General features: G+C 40.9%; 1 protein-coding gene across 5 annotated transcripts in view; it reads right to left on the reverse strand.

Annotated features, from left to right (window-relative positions):
• atp8b5a (ATPase phospholipid transporting 8B5a) overlaps nucleotides 1–18,552 on the reverse strand; it is a 58,012-nt gene that overhangs the window by 35,759 nt on the left and 3,701 nt on the right. For 3 of the 5 annotated variants that reach the window (XR_005129231.1, XM_037531823.1, XM_037531822.1), the window contains exon 2: nucleotides 14,644–14,673. The gene's annotated coding sequence lies outside the window, so the exon portion shown is untranslated. Of the gene's footprint in view, nucleotides 1–8,319; nucleotides 8,486–14,643; nucleotides 14,674–18,552 lie in introns of those variants that run through there. The other 2 variants (XM_037531826.1, XM_037531825.1) reach the window with 2 other exon arrangements.

Below are 18,552 nucleotides of genomic sequence, written 5' to 3' on the forward strand. Positions count from 1 at the left end.
AGAGAGATAGAGAGAGAGAGAGAGAGAGAGAGAGAGAGAGAGTGAGATAGAGACAGAGAGATAGAGAGAGAGAGAGACAGAGAGAGAGTGTGAGAGAGAGAGAGAGAGAGAGAGAGAGAGAGAGAGTGTGAGAGAGAGAGAGATAGACAGAGAGAGAGTGTGAGAGAGAGAGAGAGACAGAGAGAGAGAGAGAGAGAGAGAGAGAGAGAGAGTGTGAGAGATAGAGAGAGAGATAGAGAGAGAGAGAGAGAGAGAGTGAGATAGAGTGTGAGAGATAGAGAGAGAGATAGAGAGAGAGAGAGAGAGAGAGAGAGAGTGAGATAGAGACAGAGAGATAGAGAGAGAGAGAGACAGAGAGAGAGTGTGAGAGAGAGAGAGAGAGAGAGAGAGAGAGTGTGAGAGAGAGAGAGATAGACAGAGAGAGAGTGTGAGAGAGAGAGAGATAGACAGAGAGAGAGTGAATAAACAAAGCTGATAAAGTGCTACAAATATGAAATATTTACACTTTGCATGAGTGAGAATGACACAGTCTATCAAAACGTAGCAGCTACTAATGTGGCTAAGTGGGGGAGTGAGCAGATGCGTAGCGTGCAACTAGCTTAGGCGCTTATAACCATTTATAATCACCTCTTCACCTTCATTTGGTTCATTTTCATGTGAGCATGGTAAGGACGGGTGTGAGCTTTAGAACGCTGCTGCTGGTCCTGTCGCGTGTTCTGGCTTTAGGGGCTACGTCAACTCACTATGACACAAAACAGACGTCTCTGCCAAAAAGCTGCTCAAGTCAACTCTGATGAGAAGACGTCACACCTGTCCAGTCATATGGAGGATCGAGCAGCCGGGAGGCTTTTTTGCGTGAAATAAAACAGTTATAACACCTGATTTTGCAGCTTAGTGTATATAGCAGTGACATGATGCTGATAGTGCTGAAATCAAAGCTCTAACGCAGCCTGGAAAAACGAGGCCTAGTGGAAAAAGTGCTTGTAACTGTTAGCGTGAGTCAGCGTGAGTTCCCACGAAGGCCTTATGTAGGTGTCATTTAGCTCTATGAACTGTTATAAAGGGTTACTGTGGTTTCTGATGCTGAACAACACGCTGTTCTCTGTAGAGAGTAAAGGAGCTACAACGCAGCCATTGGGACGCCAAATATCTGGTTCCATTCACTTCCATGAAGTTAAGAAATGTAAAGTCACCATTTCAGACCCGGATGATACAGACCTAAAGAAGCAAACAGGCACCAAACACGGTTTATCTTACTGCCAACATTTGACGTAAGAGCAGAAACTGTGTGAATTCAATTTCTGGAACTTCTCCACAGTTAACCCCAAGCTGTTCTCTCGCTATGCTGCCTGTAATGAGGTCAGGAGGAGAAAGTGAAGATGTTTCGGCTCCCTCTCCAACCGCTGACTGATGATGGGGGCAGTTTCGGTGGGCCTGATTCTGAGGAGGCCTTTGTAGCCGTACTGAAACACCCACAACCTGACCTGCTTTTCTTCATATATCACATTTAAGTGCAATGCAAACAACACAATAATCGTGGTGGTTTCCTAGTAAATGTATGACTTTAACAGAAAAACTCAACCCTCATGCCACATTTCCAAAACCTCAAAGCCAAAACCGCAACTTCGTACTGATTCTGCAAAATACCACAACCTGTACAACCGAACCCGCCCAAACACTTCAGCCCTCTTCACACTAAACTACACAACTCACACATTAATGTTTCACAGCAGACACGCAAGCATTTATAGTCGACACTGAATAGTTCATCATAGTAACACTACAATTCATAGGGGATGATAAACAAATCATAGTAAATACTGAACAAAATATAATAGGTACTGAATAATTGATAGTAGATACTGAATGAATCCCAGTAGACACTGAATAATTGATAGAACATACTGAATGAATCCCAGTAGACACTGAATAATTGATAGAACATACTGAATGAATCCCAGTAGACACTGAATAATTGATAGAACATACTGAATGAATCCCAGTAGACACTGAATAATTGATAGAACATACTGAATGAATCCCAGTAGACACTGAATAATTGATAGAACATACTGAATGAATCCCAGTAGACACTGAATAATTGATAGAACATACTGAATGAATCCCAGTAGACACTGAATAATTGATAGAACATACTGAATAAATCCCAGTAGACACTGAATAATTGATAGAACATACTGAATAAATCCCAGTAGACACTGAATAATTGATAGAACATACTGAATGAATCCCAGTAGACACTGAATAATTGATAGAACATACTGAATGAATCCCAGTAGACACTGAATAATTGATAGAACATACTGAATGAATCCCAGTAGACACTGAATAATTGATAGAACATACTGAATGAATCCCAGTAGACACTGAATAATTGATAGAACATACTGAATGAATCCCAGTAGACACTGAATAATTGATAGAACATACTGAATGAATCCCAGTAGACACTGAATAATTGATAGAACATACTGAATGAATCCCAGTAGACACTGAATAATTGATAGAACATACTGAATGAATCCCAGTAGACACTGAATAATTGATAGAACATACTGAATGAATCCCAGTAGACACTGAATAATTGATAGTACATACTGAATAAATCCCAGTAGACACTGAATAATTGATAGAACATACTGAATGAATCCCAGTAGACACTGAATAATTGATAGTACATACTGAATGAATCCCAGTAGACACTGAATAATTGATAGAACATACTGAATGAATCCCAGTAGACACTGAATAATTGATAGTACATACTGAATAAATCCCAGTAGACACTGAATAATTGATAGAACATACTGAATGAATCCCAGTAGACACTGAATAATTGATAGAACATACTGAATGAATCCCAGTAGACACTGAATAATTGATAGAACATACTGAATGAATCCCAGTAGACACTGAATAATTGATAGAACATACTGAATGAATCCCAGTAGACACTGAATAATTGATAGTACATACTGAATAAATCCCAGTAGACACTGAATAATTGATAGAACATACTGAATGAATCCCAGTAGACACTGAATAATTGATAGAACATACTGAATGAATCCCAGTAGACACTGAATAATTGATAGAACATACTGAATAAATCCCAGTAGACACTGAATAATTGATAGAACATACTGAATGAATCCCAGTAGACACTGAATAATTGATAGAACATACTGAATGAATCCCAGTAGACACTGAATAATTGATAGTACATACTGAATAAATCCCAGTAGACACTGAATAATTGATAGAACATACTGAATGAATCCCAGTAGACACTGAATAATTGATAGTACATACTGAATGAATCCCAGTAGACACTGAATAATTGATAGAACATACTGAATGAATCCCAGTAGACACTGAATAATTGATAGTACATACTGAATAAATCCCAGTAGACACTGAATAATTGATAGAACATACTGAATGAATCCCAGTAGACACTGAATAATTGATAGAACATACTGAATGAATCCCAGTAGACACTGAATAATTGATAGAACATACTGAATGAATCCCAGTAGACACTGAATAATTGATAGAACATACTGAATGAATCCCAGTAGACACTGAATAATTGATAGTACATACTGAATAAATCCCAGTAGACACTGAATAATTGATAGAACATACTGAATGAATCCCAGTAGACACTGAATAATTGATAGAACATACTGAATGAATCCCAGTAGACACTGAATAATTGATAGAACATACTGAATAAATCCCAGTAGACACTGAATAATTGATAGAACATACTGAATGAATCCCAGTAGACACTGAATAATTGATAGAACATACTGAATGAATCCCAGTAGACACTGAATAATTGATAGTACATACTGAATAAATCCCAGTAGACACTGAAAAATCCCTAGTAGACGCTTGAATTATGACATTTGGTGAACTGTTGACTCATAATAGATGCAGTGAACGGTTGCTGAACTGAGTAGTAACAGAATAAACATTGGGTTTTATGCGCTGATGAGTGTGAATTTGTAATTGAGATTATTTGGATGGTGCGAATCAGAAAATCACCGCCAGCTTCTAAGACTGAAGTTTGGAGGAGTGTCTGCAGATTGGTTGAGGAACTGAAAGTGAGTCTCCTGAAAAGAATGGAGGCGGGAATGAAGGAAAGAGTGAAGCACTGAACACGGAACAGCTGAGAGCAGATTTAATAGCAGAGAAAGGAAGAATTTGTACATAAAGGCTGTAAATTAAATGAAGTGGGAAGTTTAACACACTATTGTGTGTGTGTGTGTGTGTGTGTGTGTGTGTGTTTTGGGCCTTTCTCTCTAGACAACAATGTTTGGCTGGTGTTCAAACAGGCCTGTGTATTAAATGACTTTCATATGGCTGTAGAAGCACAGAGGGGCTTTTGTACGTTACTCTTTCACTGCTGTCACACAGCCAAACTACAAACTTAGTGTTTTTCTTTTCTGTTTTTTCCTGTTTTCTCAATACAGTGAGAAGAGCATCACACCCGCTTAAAATAGCTTTCTGTGCAAAGTGCTTGACGTCTTTACCATCTTATCATCTGCTGCAACTATTATTAACCTTTACCATGAGCTCCACTTCCCTCCACTACACGCTGTCTGCATTAAAACCAGACAAAAGCAACAGCTAATGACTGAATAACCGACTCTAAATGTAGGTATTGTGATATAAACAGAGTCTGTTCTACAGTTTCTCATTAGACTGAATGAATAACCGGCTCTAAATGTAGGTATTGTGATATAAACAGAGTCTGTTCTACAGTTTCTCATTAGGCTGAATGAATAACCGGCTCTAAATGTAGGTATTGTGATATAAACCGAGTCTGTTCTACAGTTTCTCATTAGGCTGAATGAATAACCGACTCTAAATGTAGGTATTGTGATATAAACCGAGTCCGTTCTACAGTTTCTCATTAGGCTGAATGAATAGCCGACTCTAAATGTAGGTATTGCGATATAAACCGAGTCTGTTCTACAGTTTCTCATTAGACTGAATGAATAACCGACTCTAAATGTAGGTATTGTGATATAAACCGAGTCCGTTCTACAGTTTCTCATTAGACTGAATGAATAACCGACTCTAAATGTAGGTATTGTGATATAAACCGAGTCCGTTTTACAGTTTCTCATTAGACTGAATGAATAACCGACTCTAAATGTAGGTATTGTGATATAAACCGAGTCTGTTCTACAGTTTCTCATTAGGCTGAGTGAATAACCAGCTCTAAATGTAGGTATTGTGATATAAACCGAGTCCGTTTTACAGTTTCTCATTAGACTGAATGAATAACCGACTCTAAATGTAGGTATTGTGATATAAACCGAGTCTGTTCTACAGTTTCTCATTAGGCTGAGTGAATAACCAGCTCTAAATGTAGGTATTGTGATATAAACCGAGTCTGTTCTACAGTTTCTCATTAGACTGAATGAATAACCGGCTCTAAATGTAGGTATTGTGATATAAACCGAGTCCGTTCTACAGTTTCTCATTAGGCTGAATGAATAACCGACTCTAAATGTAGGTATTGTGATATAAACCGAGTCCGTTCTACAGTTTCTCATTAGACTGAATGAATAACCGACTCTAAATGTAGGTATTGTGATATAAACCGAGTCTGTTCTACAGTTTCTCATTAGGCTGAATGAATAACCGACTCTAAATGTAGGTATTGTGATATAAACCGAGTCCGTTCTACAGTTTCTCATTAGGCTGAAAGAATAACCGACTCTAAATGTAGGTATTGTGATATAAACCGAGTCCGTTCTACAGTTTCTCATTAGGCTGAATGAATAACCGACTCTAAATGTAGGTATTGTGATATAAACCGAGTCCGTTCTACAGTTTCTCATTAGGCTGAATGAATAACCGACTCTAAATGTAGGTATTGTGATATAAACCGAGTCTGTTCTACAGTTTCTCATTAGGCTGAATGAATAACCGACTCTAAATGTAGGTATTGTGATATAAACCGAGTCTGTTCTACAGTTTCTCATTAGACTGAATGAATAACCGACTCTAAATGTAGGTATTGTGATATAAACCGAGTCCGTTCTACAGTTTCTCATTAGGCTGAATGAATAACCGACTCTAAATGTAGGTATTGTGATATAAACCGAGTCTTATCTACAGTTTCTCATTAGGCTGAATGAATAACCGGCTCTAAATGTAGGTATTGTGATATAAAGAGTAAAGGGGGGTTGTTTGGGTTAGTGAGAGTTCTGTTGTAGGGAGAGGCCAGAGCAAGTCGAGGAAGGATAGAGCTCATTCTGAAACTGTAGAAATAAAAGCCGTAAGAGTTTTAAACAACATCCCTGATTAGACGCAGACAAAATTACGAAAATTAGCTCAAGTTGTGCAACACTGTATGTGATCATGATTCTAACCGGCAGTTAAAACCCACACACACACACTCAGATCCCACCCGGCATTGCTCAACTCTCTGCTCACCGCTGCTGGAAAACAGAGTGAGAATGGAGAAGTTAGTGATTAGCTTGTTGAGAGTTTAACAATAGTAGGAAGTCAGACTGAAATGAGGAGGAGATGAAACAGTGGCTTGATAAACATAATGGGCACTTTTTAACCCGCTGACCTGCAGACTTATTACACATAACATTTTGTTATATTTGCTTTATTTGTCCCTTTTGAGGCCCATTTATATCATTTATGTGGTTTAATGTACCAAAAACAGTCATAATCCATTTTTACACAACTATTTTTATCCTCTTTTTATCCCATAGAGCTCTGACTGGCCTGTATTGCACCTCATTCAGAAAAGCAGGCTAAGCTGAAACACTCCTTATAACTTCAGTGTGAGTGGGCGGGGCTAAACTGCTGCTGAAGGTTTTGGCGTTCGTGACATCACATAAACCAATGAACTGGCCTGTATGGACAGACAGACAAACATTAACAGTGTTTACGCACCACATCAAACTCTTATGCGTGAGTAACCATGACAACACAGCTCTGATTGGTCAGCCTGCGCAAATCCAAACAACACAAATCTAAAACGCTCTTTTTAATGAGTGTGCCAGCTGTAATGTGCACATGTACGTTCTCTAAACCTCTGCCTTTTTTTGGTCTATAAAGTTGGAGTCTGTCAGAAAACTCCCTAATCTCACCACAAAGTTCACACTCGGCCAAAAGTGCTGATACACAAGTACTCCCGCTTCTTTCAGTGAGTCAGATACAATCAGCTCACAAATACGAGTCGGCTCCCAAACAGCTTCATTCACTAATGCTGTAAGTTTCAGGTTCCCAACATTAGCCATACTAGCCGTATCATCCATCACTCAGCTTTCAGCAAGACCTTAATCTGCCTCCTGCTTTAAAAAGTATATCACGCTTTTTTTTTACAAATATACGTCAGACGCCGATTCGTTTTATGGGATGGACTTTGAGTTAGGCAGGACAAAGGCAGCTGAAAACAGGGTTGAATGATTGGGGGAAAAATCTAATTGGAAAAAATGAACCAAATTTTCACCAACTGAAAAAAATGTTCACTACAATTGAACTAAATGTTCACCACACTTCACCTCAGTTTTCAGAACTATTCAACTCATTTTCACATCAATTCAATTACATTTTCACCACTATGCAACTCTGTTTCACCTTGATTCCACTAAAATTTCACAAGTCAACTAAAGTTTAACCAACATTCTGTGCACAATTCAACTAAATTTCACCACTGTTCGTCTCAATTTCACCTCAATTGAAGCAAATTTCCCCCACTATTCAATTTAGTTTTACCACAAATAAACCATAATTTCTATATTATATTATATTTACTGTGGTGTCTTTAAATGGAACTATTCTCTATAAAAAGCTGTAGGTTTTTTTTGCCAAGAAGACTCAACACATTTAGAAAGGTGTGAAAGCTGAATATAATGTGTCAGACTGACAACTCATGCCCTCTGTGCCGTTACGTTAAATATTATCCAAAAATTAATTTTCACTTCCCGTCCACATAGACTTATAAGCTTTTTGAACGAGGGTAGCCACTCAGAGCAGAGCTCATTTACATACATTTAAAGGCACAGTGACAAAAACAGCCAGTTTAATTCTGAGGGATGAACAGAGGCTGGAAAATGCTCATGTAGAAATGAAATAAGACCAAGCACACACACACATTCGCCACACGACCCGGAGAAAGCGCGGCCTACCTGAGCGTAACGATCACAGTAGAGCATTACAGTATCACCAGAACTCACCACAACTTTACTGATCACATTCAAATCCCAGCACAGCACAGACTCTAACACAGGCACGTTAAATCATAATCACACTCACATCAACGCAGTTCAGTCTTCAGGTCTCTCACTGATGTTCTCTCTGTTTAACTCCATACAGAACCAACATACCTTCACTGAAACACCTCCTCCTGTACGGCTCGGGGGCGAGTGATCAACACGCAGAGACACGCAGGAGAATCCCAAATGGCAGTGTTTCACAACACACACACACACACACACACACACACACACAGACACACACACACACAGACACACAGACACACACACAGACACACACACACACAGACACACAGACACACCACACCCCACCCACACACACAGCACTTACACAGAAAAGAAGAAGTAAAAAAGTAATTCTCTGACCTTATAGTGACTCTTTATGAAATGATTCAGCACATCATCAAATCTCACATTTGACCACAATTCAACTGTCACTACGATTCAACTCAAATTTCCCCACGATTCAACTCCCATTTCACCATGATTCAACTCAAATTTCCCCCATTCCATATTCAACTCAAATTTCCCCATTATTCAACTCCATTCACTACGATTCAACTGAAATTTCCCCACGATTCAACTCCCATTTCACCGTGATTCAACTCAAATTTCCCCACGATTCAACTCCCATTTCACCTTGATTCAACTCAAATTTCCCCACGATTCAACTCCCATTTCACCGTGATTCAACTCAAATTTCCCCACGATTCAACTCCCATTTCACCATGATTCAACTCAAATTTCCCCACGATTCAACTCAAATTTCCCCACGATTCAACTCCCATTTCACCGTGATTCAACTCAAATTTCCCCACGATTCAACTCCCATTTCACCATGATTCAACTCAAATTTCCCCACAATTCAACTCAAATTTCCCCACGATTCAACTCCCATTTCACTACGATTCAACTCAAATTTCCCCACGATTCAACTCCCATTTCACCATGATTCAACTCAAATTTCCCCACGATTCAACTCCCATTTCACCGTGATTCAACTCAAATTTCCCCACGATTCAACTCAAATTTCCCCACAATTCAACTCCCATTTCACTACGATTCAACTCAAATTTCCCCACAATTCAACTCCCATTTCACCGTGATTCAACTCAAATTTCCCCACGATTCAACTCCCATTTCACCATGATTCAACTCAAATTTCCCCACGATTCAACTCAAATTTCCCCACGATTCAACTCCCATTTCACTACGATTCAACTCAAATTTCCCCACAATTCAACTCCCATTTCACCGTGATTCAACTCAAATTTCCCCACGATTCAACTCCCATTTCACCGTGATTCAACTCAAATTTCCCCTCGATTCAACTCCCATTTCACCATGATTCAACTCAAATTTCCCCACGATTCAACTCCCATTTCACCATGATTCAACTCAAATTTCCCCACGATTCAACTCAAATTTCCCCATGATTCAACTCCCATTTCACCATGATTCAACTCAAATTTCCCCACGATTCAACTCCCATTTCACCGTGATTCAACTCAAATTTACCCACGTTTCAACTCCCATTTCAGTATGATTCAACTCAAATTTCCCCACGATTCAACTTCCATTTCACTACGATTCAATTACACTTTCTCCACAGTTCAACCCCTTTTTCAGCACAATTCAATGCCTATTTCAACAAGATTTAATTATATTTTCAACTGCCATTTCACCAAAAATCAATTCATTTTTCACCTAAATTAAACTCCCAGTTCATCATGACTGAGTAAAATTTTCATCATGATTCCACTTTTTCACCACATTTCAAGTCACACTGCACCATGATTCAACTAAATCTTTATACTTCAGTAGTGAAATATAAACAATCAAAACCACACAATAAGCTTTTAATATTTTATATTTTTTAGCAATGCTTTGAATTTAATTTTGGCCAAAAATGAGTGCATACATTATTGAATTTTATTATAATCAATTACAATATAACATTACAAAATCAGTTCATTAAAAAAAATCCACCACAATGCAGCACAATGCATTAATACACTCCTACACCTTAAGTCTAGACAATACATGTTTTCTAAGACATGCATTCATCTTATTTCCAGACTTGTTTATCTATTTTAAGCAGCTTTATCAAACAAAATATCATATGTTACTGTACTGGTATGTAGTTTTGGGATATAAGGCTTAAACCTTACTAATTATCTGCCAACTCAGTTTCAATTAAAGAACTTACTTAAAATGAGTAAAAATGTCTATTTCCTCCACACTCACACCAGCATTGTCATGAAATGTGAATAAGAGGAACAAAAAGGAACAGAACAGGACACTGTGGTTAGTGACGGGGAAATGCAGTCAATCAACTGAGACGGATGGCCTGTAGGTTTACACTGGAGCTATGACGCTAATGTAGCTTACAAGTAATGGAGCCAACAGAAGTAGATGGAGCTCAAATGAGTGGAAATTTATGTAAATGTGTAAATACATATTCTATTTTCATACATATTCCTAGTTTGAGCACTGAACGCCACTCTGATAGAGCCCGTGATTGTAGAGCTCTCAACCAAATATAGTTTTTTAATGTCTTTTAAAGTGAAACCTCCAACAGACTATGCTGCATAGTACTCACTGATAAATCAACAAGCAGAAAACCAACAAAAGCAGCAGCTTGGTGGAGCTCTAGCTCCCCTTGAGATCCTCCACTGTAACAAGAACCTCCTGCAGACTACGCTGCATAGAACTCGCTGACAAATATGGATAAATCAACAAGCAGCAAACTAACAAAAGCAGCAGATTGGTGGAGCTCTAGCTCCCCTCGAGATCCTCCACTGTAACAAGAACCCACAAGCAGTATGAATGAGAGAGGCTACAGTACATAATATATATATGACATATACTCTCATACATAGGAGATACGCTCGTTGTTGCACATGCAGCCACTGTTGCTCTCACTGGACACTGGTCATTTAAAAAAATGCAATGAATCAAATATACAAATCCTTTGACAGACCAAAGACAATTCAGAGAGACTTTCATAGACCAGATTTATTGAGACACAGGCCAAACATTTCTAGAAAACAGGAATTAAGTGCAATAATGGTCGGCCACTGTTGCAGTGGTATTTCATCAGCGCTCGCTGACCATTTGGGCGTGGAGGAAGTGAGGGCTTTGAGTCACACAGCCACTTTCCACTCACCACCATTAACATCAACACTGATGTATAGCAGTATAAACACTGACGTAATGTGATATTTCTGATCAGAACAACAGTGCTGGCCAAAGCTTTGATCTATTTCTGAAAGTGGTGATTCAATCCCAGCTGATGGCTGCTGCTACTGTGCTGATGAGCACAGCACTAAAGTCCAATCTGGACAGAACGGTCAGCCAGATGGCAAAATATAAACACTAAAATATCTTCATGTTTGTCCTTATGTCCAAAGCTAATGTAACTAACGTAATGGAAACGTATGTAATCAACATCATTAGCGTGGTGCTAAGCGCATGAGTCAGTCATGACACACTCATCTTGGTGTGTGGAGGTGTTCAGAATCTCTAACAGACTTGATTATGTGGTTTCTGACACACTGTAACCTATTAACATGGACTAAAGTCTGTTAGCATAGCTAAAAACAGTAGCAGCAATGGCTTTTTACATGCTGTTTACATGCAAAGGTTTTTGCCAAGCCGATTATATTCAACGATATTCAACAATATTCAACTATTACAGATTCAGACTGAGGTGTTTATGCTCACTCTGTTCAACAATCTGATGAAAATCTTCGTTTACATGCACACTACGAGTAATCCGATGCAAAATGACGTGTATGCGTGGAGCAGCGCTGAGAGTGAACGTTACCATGACAGCGAACATCACGTGAGGTCCAGTCAGAGTGAGATGAGCAGCAGTGAGCAGTGCTTGTGTTTTTAACTGCTTTAAACTGATGTCAGACTCAGGAAAACGTCCTTCACACGTCCTTATTAAAGAAGGCCGAGAGGAAGACGTCGTGTTCTGAGACACATAAGCTGGACGTCCGTCCCACCGCCGTCAGAGCATGAACTTCGTCTCCTCTGCAGACCAGTTTCTGCTCACCCGTGTTGAACGGTATAAACTCTTACTATGACGCGACACTCATGCGCAGAACGTTCTTACAGGTTCCAATCGGAGTGTAATCGGATTCAGGCGTTTACACGGCTATTATTCTTCTCTTTAACAGATTATTTAGAGGTTTACCCACCTTGGTCAATCGGACAGAAATTGTATTCCGAATGGCCTCAATCGGATTAGTCTATTCCGATTGAGGTGTTTACATGGACGTATTCTAATCCGATTGAGCTATCAGTCAGATTATTAACGGATTATCAGGCTGCATGTAAACGTGGCTAATGTAGGCTGCATTTTTACATGTTTTGCCTCACAGCTGATGAGGTATAAGTATACGTATATAAGAGGTACAAGTCTGTTAAATGCTGTAAATGTAAATGTAGGCATGAGCTTCTTTTACTTGTTAGCTACATTAGTTTATATATATAGTTTAGCCTACATTAGTGCTAAAACTAAAGAGGCAAGCTTTAGACTCAAACATGTCTCGGTTGAGTTAAGGAAAGAGGACAGATTCAGTTAGCACTATGATACATACATGCTGCTATTCTATTATAATGCTACATACATGCTACTAGCAAGCTAATGCTTCTGTGCACTGCAATGAAAGTAAGTCTAACCCTGTTAGACACCAAAGCCAGTTACTGAAACCGCAGCCTGTAACGGCCAAAGTCTCTAAACTACCACACTGGACGAAGCCTGCTGGTTTGTGTGGGCTATTTTGGCTTTGATAGGGTCAGTTCGGCGCATAGCAGCATTAGCATGTAGCAATATTCATATATCGGGTCTTTTACATCCTCAGGATTCCAGTGGTCTTCAGGGGAAACTGTACACATGTGTCAGGTTTGTTTACTACAGGCTGTGATTGCTTTTCAGAAAATGACACTCATGTTCCCCACAGAGCGACGCCGACGCAGTTTGTTCCAGATAAATATGACTGTTTGACCGATTACGGTGACGCAGGGATCGGCTAAAGGTAACAGTGAGTTCAAGCAGAACAGCACACGCCTCTCAGTTTAGCGTCAGACTAAAACGTCTGGCTAATAATAGACGGAAAAATCATCCAGGCCAGAGCAGCCCGCCCCTGAATAATTCACCCCATCCTCAGGGCTCTGCTTGACTTCTCTCAAAAGCACACAAGAGCTCTCACTTTACCTGATAAGGCCGTGTAATTTCTAATGACCACTCCATTATTCATCCATTAACGATGACCATACAGCGCCGTCAGTTATGACGCGCTGCATTATTGATGTGTGGTATTTAACAGCGGGCATTTGTTTGGGCCAGTGGCAAACGAGCTAGTTAGCGATGTCGCTACATGTTAAGGCCACTGACCTTACACAGGGGTCATGATTGTTCAGCTCTATTTTATTCCATCTTACAGGCCAAAAGTCAGGTAACAACTAACAACTAACTGGAACACTGCTTTGGCTACAGCTCTTATTCGGAGTCAGTGATGTATCTAGAACTTAAAGAAGGACTAGAGTGATGTTTTTTCGTAACAGCCGTTATCAATCAAGACATGACTGGTTGATTCCTCTGCTGCCTCCTGATTATGTTGGCAGTTAATGTAATGCGTAAGGCCTTCAGTCCAGCTCCTGAAGTCCTGGGAATTTAGGCCTCGAGGCCTTGAATGGGAAGCTCGCTAAGTGCTACCATCTCACCATGCTTCACCCCAGCCGATGCAATTAATTTTACATGGACAAAATAATTATCTTATATTCCAACACTGTGGTTTCATTTATGGATCCAAAATTGAGCGCTACAATTCCAATATTTTCCAATATCCAAATGTGGATCCGCAATTGATATCTAATATTCCGATATTGAGATACAGTTCTGGATCCAAAATTGAGATCTAATATTCCAAAGTTTTGATGCAATTGTGGATCCATCATTTCCAAGTTAGATGATGTTAGTTAACTTTGCTTGGACTTGATGAATAAAGGTGGAATTCTTCCAAAATCCGTCTTCCCAATATCCGTACCCATTATAAAAATTTCACAAAAGTGATCTGGTTACTAATCAATGAAAGAGCTCGCTTCACTGTATCTACTTAGATACCTCAGAGAAAACAATGCAGATGGGCCAATTTTGTGCTGGGCGTTTAAAGATTTTAACTCTTTATTTCAAAACAAAATTCAGTAATGAAATAAGAGTATTTACTACAATAACTACAGAGTTTAAATACAACAAGCATGATGATACTGCACACCTATATATGATGCCATGGTATCAGAGACAAACTACTGCTAATTAGCTTTGTGCATAAAACAAGAAGAATCTACTCACATTTGAGTCCTCTTCCTACAGCACAGAATCCTGGAAAACCAAAGGGAAAAACATGATGTTTACAGTAGTGATAAATACTGTATTTTACATGTTTACATGCAGAGGAATCAGTCATTTCACATTGTAAATATCCGGCTCAGTAATCTACAGGGTTTGGTATGTTTAGCTCATATGGATTGGAAGTAAACTGATTGTTTGTTTGTTTGTTTGGATTAATTAATTCCCCCAGAGATGTGTTGTCTCCTGAAAGCCGATAAGCATCAGGCGGGCACTAATTGTGTGGGCCGGCTATTTCATCATAACTGAAGCTAATCTGTGTCTTGGCATGTTGTTACGTAACCCAGACATTTTTAGTCACTGGTTTGTTAAATGGAAAGTCTGGAACATGAATGTGAAGACTGCAGTTTCCCACCATGCACTGCTTATACTGACCATAGGTCTTTCCATCAATTTGTTCCACAATGCACTCAGTGTCTTTTTTTGATATGAAACCAGTGCATGGTTTTGATTTTTTACTCTTTTTTTCATTGGTTGTTTTCACATAAGCTGTGATAAGGTAAAATAATGTACAGCAGTGAGACAAATTCCTGAGTGGCCAGTTTACTAGGCTTATTTGTGCATTTTAGGTTGCTAGACTAACTGCAGAGACATATTATCAAATGTTTGTACAGTATCAACCCTGAGAGAACCTGGCATTGACTATTTCCTTTACACTAGTCATCAAAACAATGGTGGGGTCATAAAATAATAAAATGCTAATGAGGGAGTGCCGATCTATTTGGGTCAAAGCCTTTTCCATTCCCACAACAAACTAACTCTGAGAACGAAACAAGGAGAATCCATTCACAATGACGAGCACCGGATCCGGAATACAGAAAACATAATACAGAAATGCAGAAAAGCCTTTTATACCGGTAACACACACAGTCGGTTCAGTTACGCTTTCCGTGATCTCGCAATCACTCAAAGCTTAGAGTCTATTTTTCTGCATTTGCCATGAAAAGCAAACTAGAAGTAGAAAATGGCCCAGTTTGTTGCTCAACGTGGTATTTAAAAACATTCATATATAGTCATTGAGTTTATATACACCTGCACGTTAGCTTCCAATACTTGTTAGCTGCATTCGTCTTGTACCTCCATTGCTACAACTGAAGAAGTCAACTTCAGACATCAATGTAGTGTCTGACTGACTGCATTCGGGGAAAACTGGAATCAGCTTTTCTCAGGAATCAGGAATCAGCTTTTCTGCAAAACTGCTGCTTGAGTGGATCTCAGTAAATCGACCTTCACTCACTTCAGATAGACAACAATCAGGCATTCAGAGCAATGAGCTCATTCTGACCACACGTTACATTGTAGAGAAGCAGAGTTCACACACGTCACCGTGGAGGTGAATCTCTTTAAAGCTCTGCTCCCACTAAAGATTGAAATCTGAGCCTGTTCCTCCACCTCCCACCGAGCTCCAGCACTGCAACAGGTTTCAGAGTCCCTCACCTGAACACACTCACCACGCTCTGATAACTCACCTCTGAGAGAGAGCTGAGAGACAGAACACGAAAGAGCGAGGCAGAAAGAGACAGTAGAGAAAAAGAGAGCTAGACCACAACAAAGAGTAAAAAACAAGATAGAAGAGTAAAAAACAAGATAGAAGAGAAAGGGAGGAGAGTGACAGAGAGAGAGGCCGAGACTGAGACAGACAGTAGAGAGAGAGGCCGAGACTGAGACAGACAGTTGAGAGAGGCCGAGACTGAGACAGACAGTAGAGAGAGAGGCCGAGACTGAGACAGACAGTAGAGAGAGAGAGAGGACGAGACTGAGACAGACAGTAGAGAGAGAGAGAGGCCGAGACTGAGACAGACAGTTGAGAGAGAGACCGAGACTGAGACAGACAGTAGATAGAGAGAGAGGCCGAGACTGAGACAGACAGTAGAGAGAGAGGCCGAGACTGAGACAGACAGTTGAGAGAGGCCGAGACTGAGACAGACAGTAGAGAGAGAGGCCGAGACTGAGACAGACAGTAGAGAGAGAGAGAGGCCGAGACTGAGACAGACAGTAGAGAGAGAGAGAGGCCGAGACTGAGACAGACAGTTGAGAGAGAGGCCGAGACTGAGAGAGACAGTAGAGAGGCCGAGACTGAGACAGACAATAGAGAGAGAGACCGAGACTGAGAGAGACAGAAGAGAGGCCGAGACTGAGACAGACAGTAGAGAGAGAGAGAGGCCGAGACTGAGACAGACAGTAGAGAGAGAGGCCGAGACTGAGACAGACAGTTGAGAGAGGCCGAGACTGAGACAGACAGTTGAGAGAGAGACCGAGACTGAGACAGACAATAGAGAGAGAGACCGAGACTGAGAGAGACAGTAGAGAGGCCGAGACTGAGACAGACAGTAGAGAGAGACCGAGACAGACAGTAGAGAGAGAGGCCGAGACTGAGACAGACAGTAGAGAGAGAGGCCGAGACTGAGACAGACAGTAGAGAGAGAGACTGAGACAGACAGTAGAGAGAGAGAGAGGCCGAGACTGAGACAGACAGTAGAGAGAGACCGAGACTGAGACAGACAGTAGAGAGAGAGGCCGAGACTGAGACAGACAGTAGATAGAGAGAGAGGCAGAGACTGAGAGAGACAGTAGAGAGAGAGACCGAGACTGAGACAGACAGTAGCGAGAGAGACCGAGACAGACAGTAAAGAGAGAGACCGAGACAGACAGTAGAGAGAGAGACCGAGACTGAGACAGACAGTAGAGAGAGGCCGAGACTGAGAGAGACAGTAGAGAGAGAGACCGAGACTGAGACAGACAGTAGAGAGAGAGACCGAGACAGACAGTAGAGAGAGAGGCCGAGACTGAGACAGACAGTAGATAGAGAGAGAGGCCGAGACTGAGACAGACAGTAGAGAGAGAGACCGAGACTGAGACAGACAGTAGAGAGAGAGACCGAGACAGACAGTAGAGAGAGACAGAGACTGAGACAGACAGTAGAGAGAGACCGAGACTGAGACAGACAGTAGATAGAGAGAGAGGCCGAGACTGAGAGAGACAGTAGAGAGAGAGACCGAGACTGAGACAGACAGTAGAGAGAGACCGAGACTGAGACAGACAGTAGATAGAGAGAGAGGCCGAGACTGAGAGAGACAGTAGAGAGAGAGACCGAGACTGAGACAGACAGTAGAGAGAGAGACCGAGACTGAGACAGACAGTAGAGAGAGACCGAGACTGAGACAGACAGTAGATAGAGAGAGAGGCCGAGACTGAGAGAGACAGTAGAGAGAGAGACCGAGACTGAGACAGACAGTAGAGAGAGAGACCGAGACTGAGACAGACAGTAGAGAGAGACCGAGACTGAGACAGACAGTAGATAGAGAGAGAGGCCGAGACTGAGAGAGACAGTAGAGAGAGAGACCGAGACTGAGACAGACAGTAGAGAGAGAGACCGAGACTGAGACAGACAGTAGAGAGAGACCGAGACTGAGACAGACAGTAGATAGAGAGAGAGGCCGAGACTGAGAGAGACAGTAGAGAGAGAGGCCGAGACTGAGAGAGACAGTAGAGAGAGAGACCGAGACTGAGACAGACAGTAGAGAGAGAGACCGAGACAGACAGTAGAGAGAGAGGCCGAGACTGAGACAGACAGTAGATAGAGAGAGAGGCCGAGACTGAGACAGACAGTAGAGAGAGAGACCGAGACTGAGACAGACAGTAGAGAGAGAGACCGAGACAGACAGTAGAGAGAGACAGAGACTGAGACAGACAGTAGAGAGAGACCGAGACTGAGACAGACAGTAGATAGAGAGAGAGGCCGAGACTGAGAGAGACAGTAGAGAGAGAGACCGAGACTGAGACAGACAGTAGAGAGAGAGACCGAGACTGAGACAGACAGTAGAGAGATCGAGACTGAGACAGACAGTAGAT

This window comes from Pygocentrus nattereri, chromosome 20, assembly GCF_015220715.1.
Source record: "Pygocentrus nattereri isolate fPygNat1 chromosome 20, fPygNat1.pri, whole genome shotgun sequence".
Taxonomy (NCBI): Eukaryota; Metazoa; Chordata; class Actinopteri; order Characiformes; family Serrasalmidae; genus Pygocentrus; species Pygocentrus nattereri.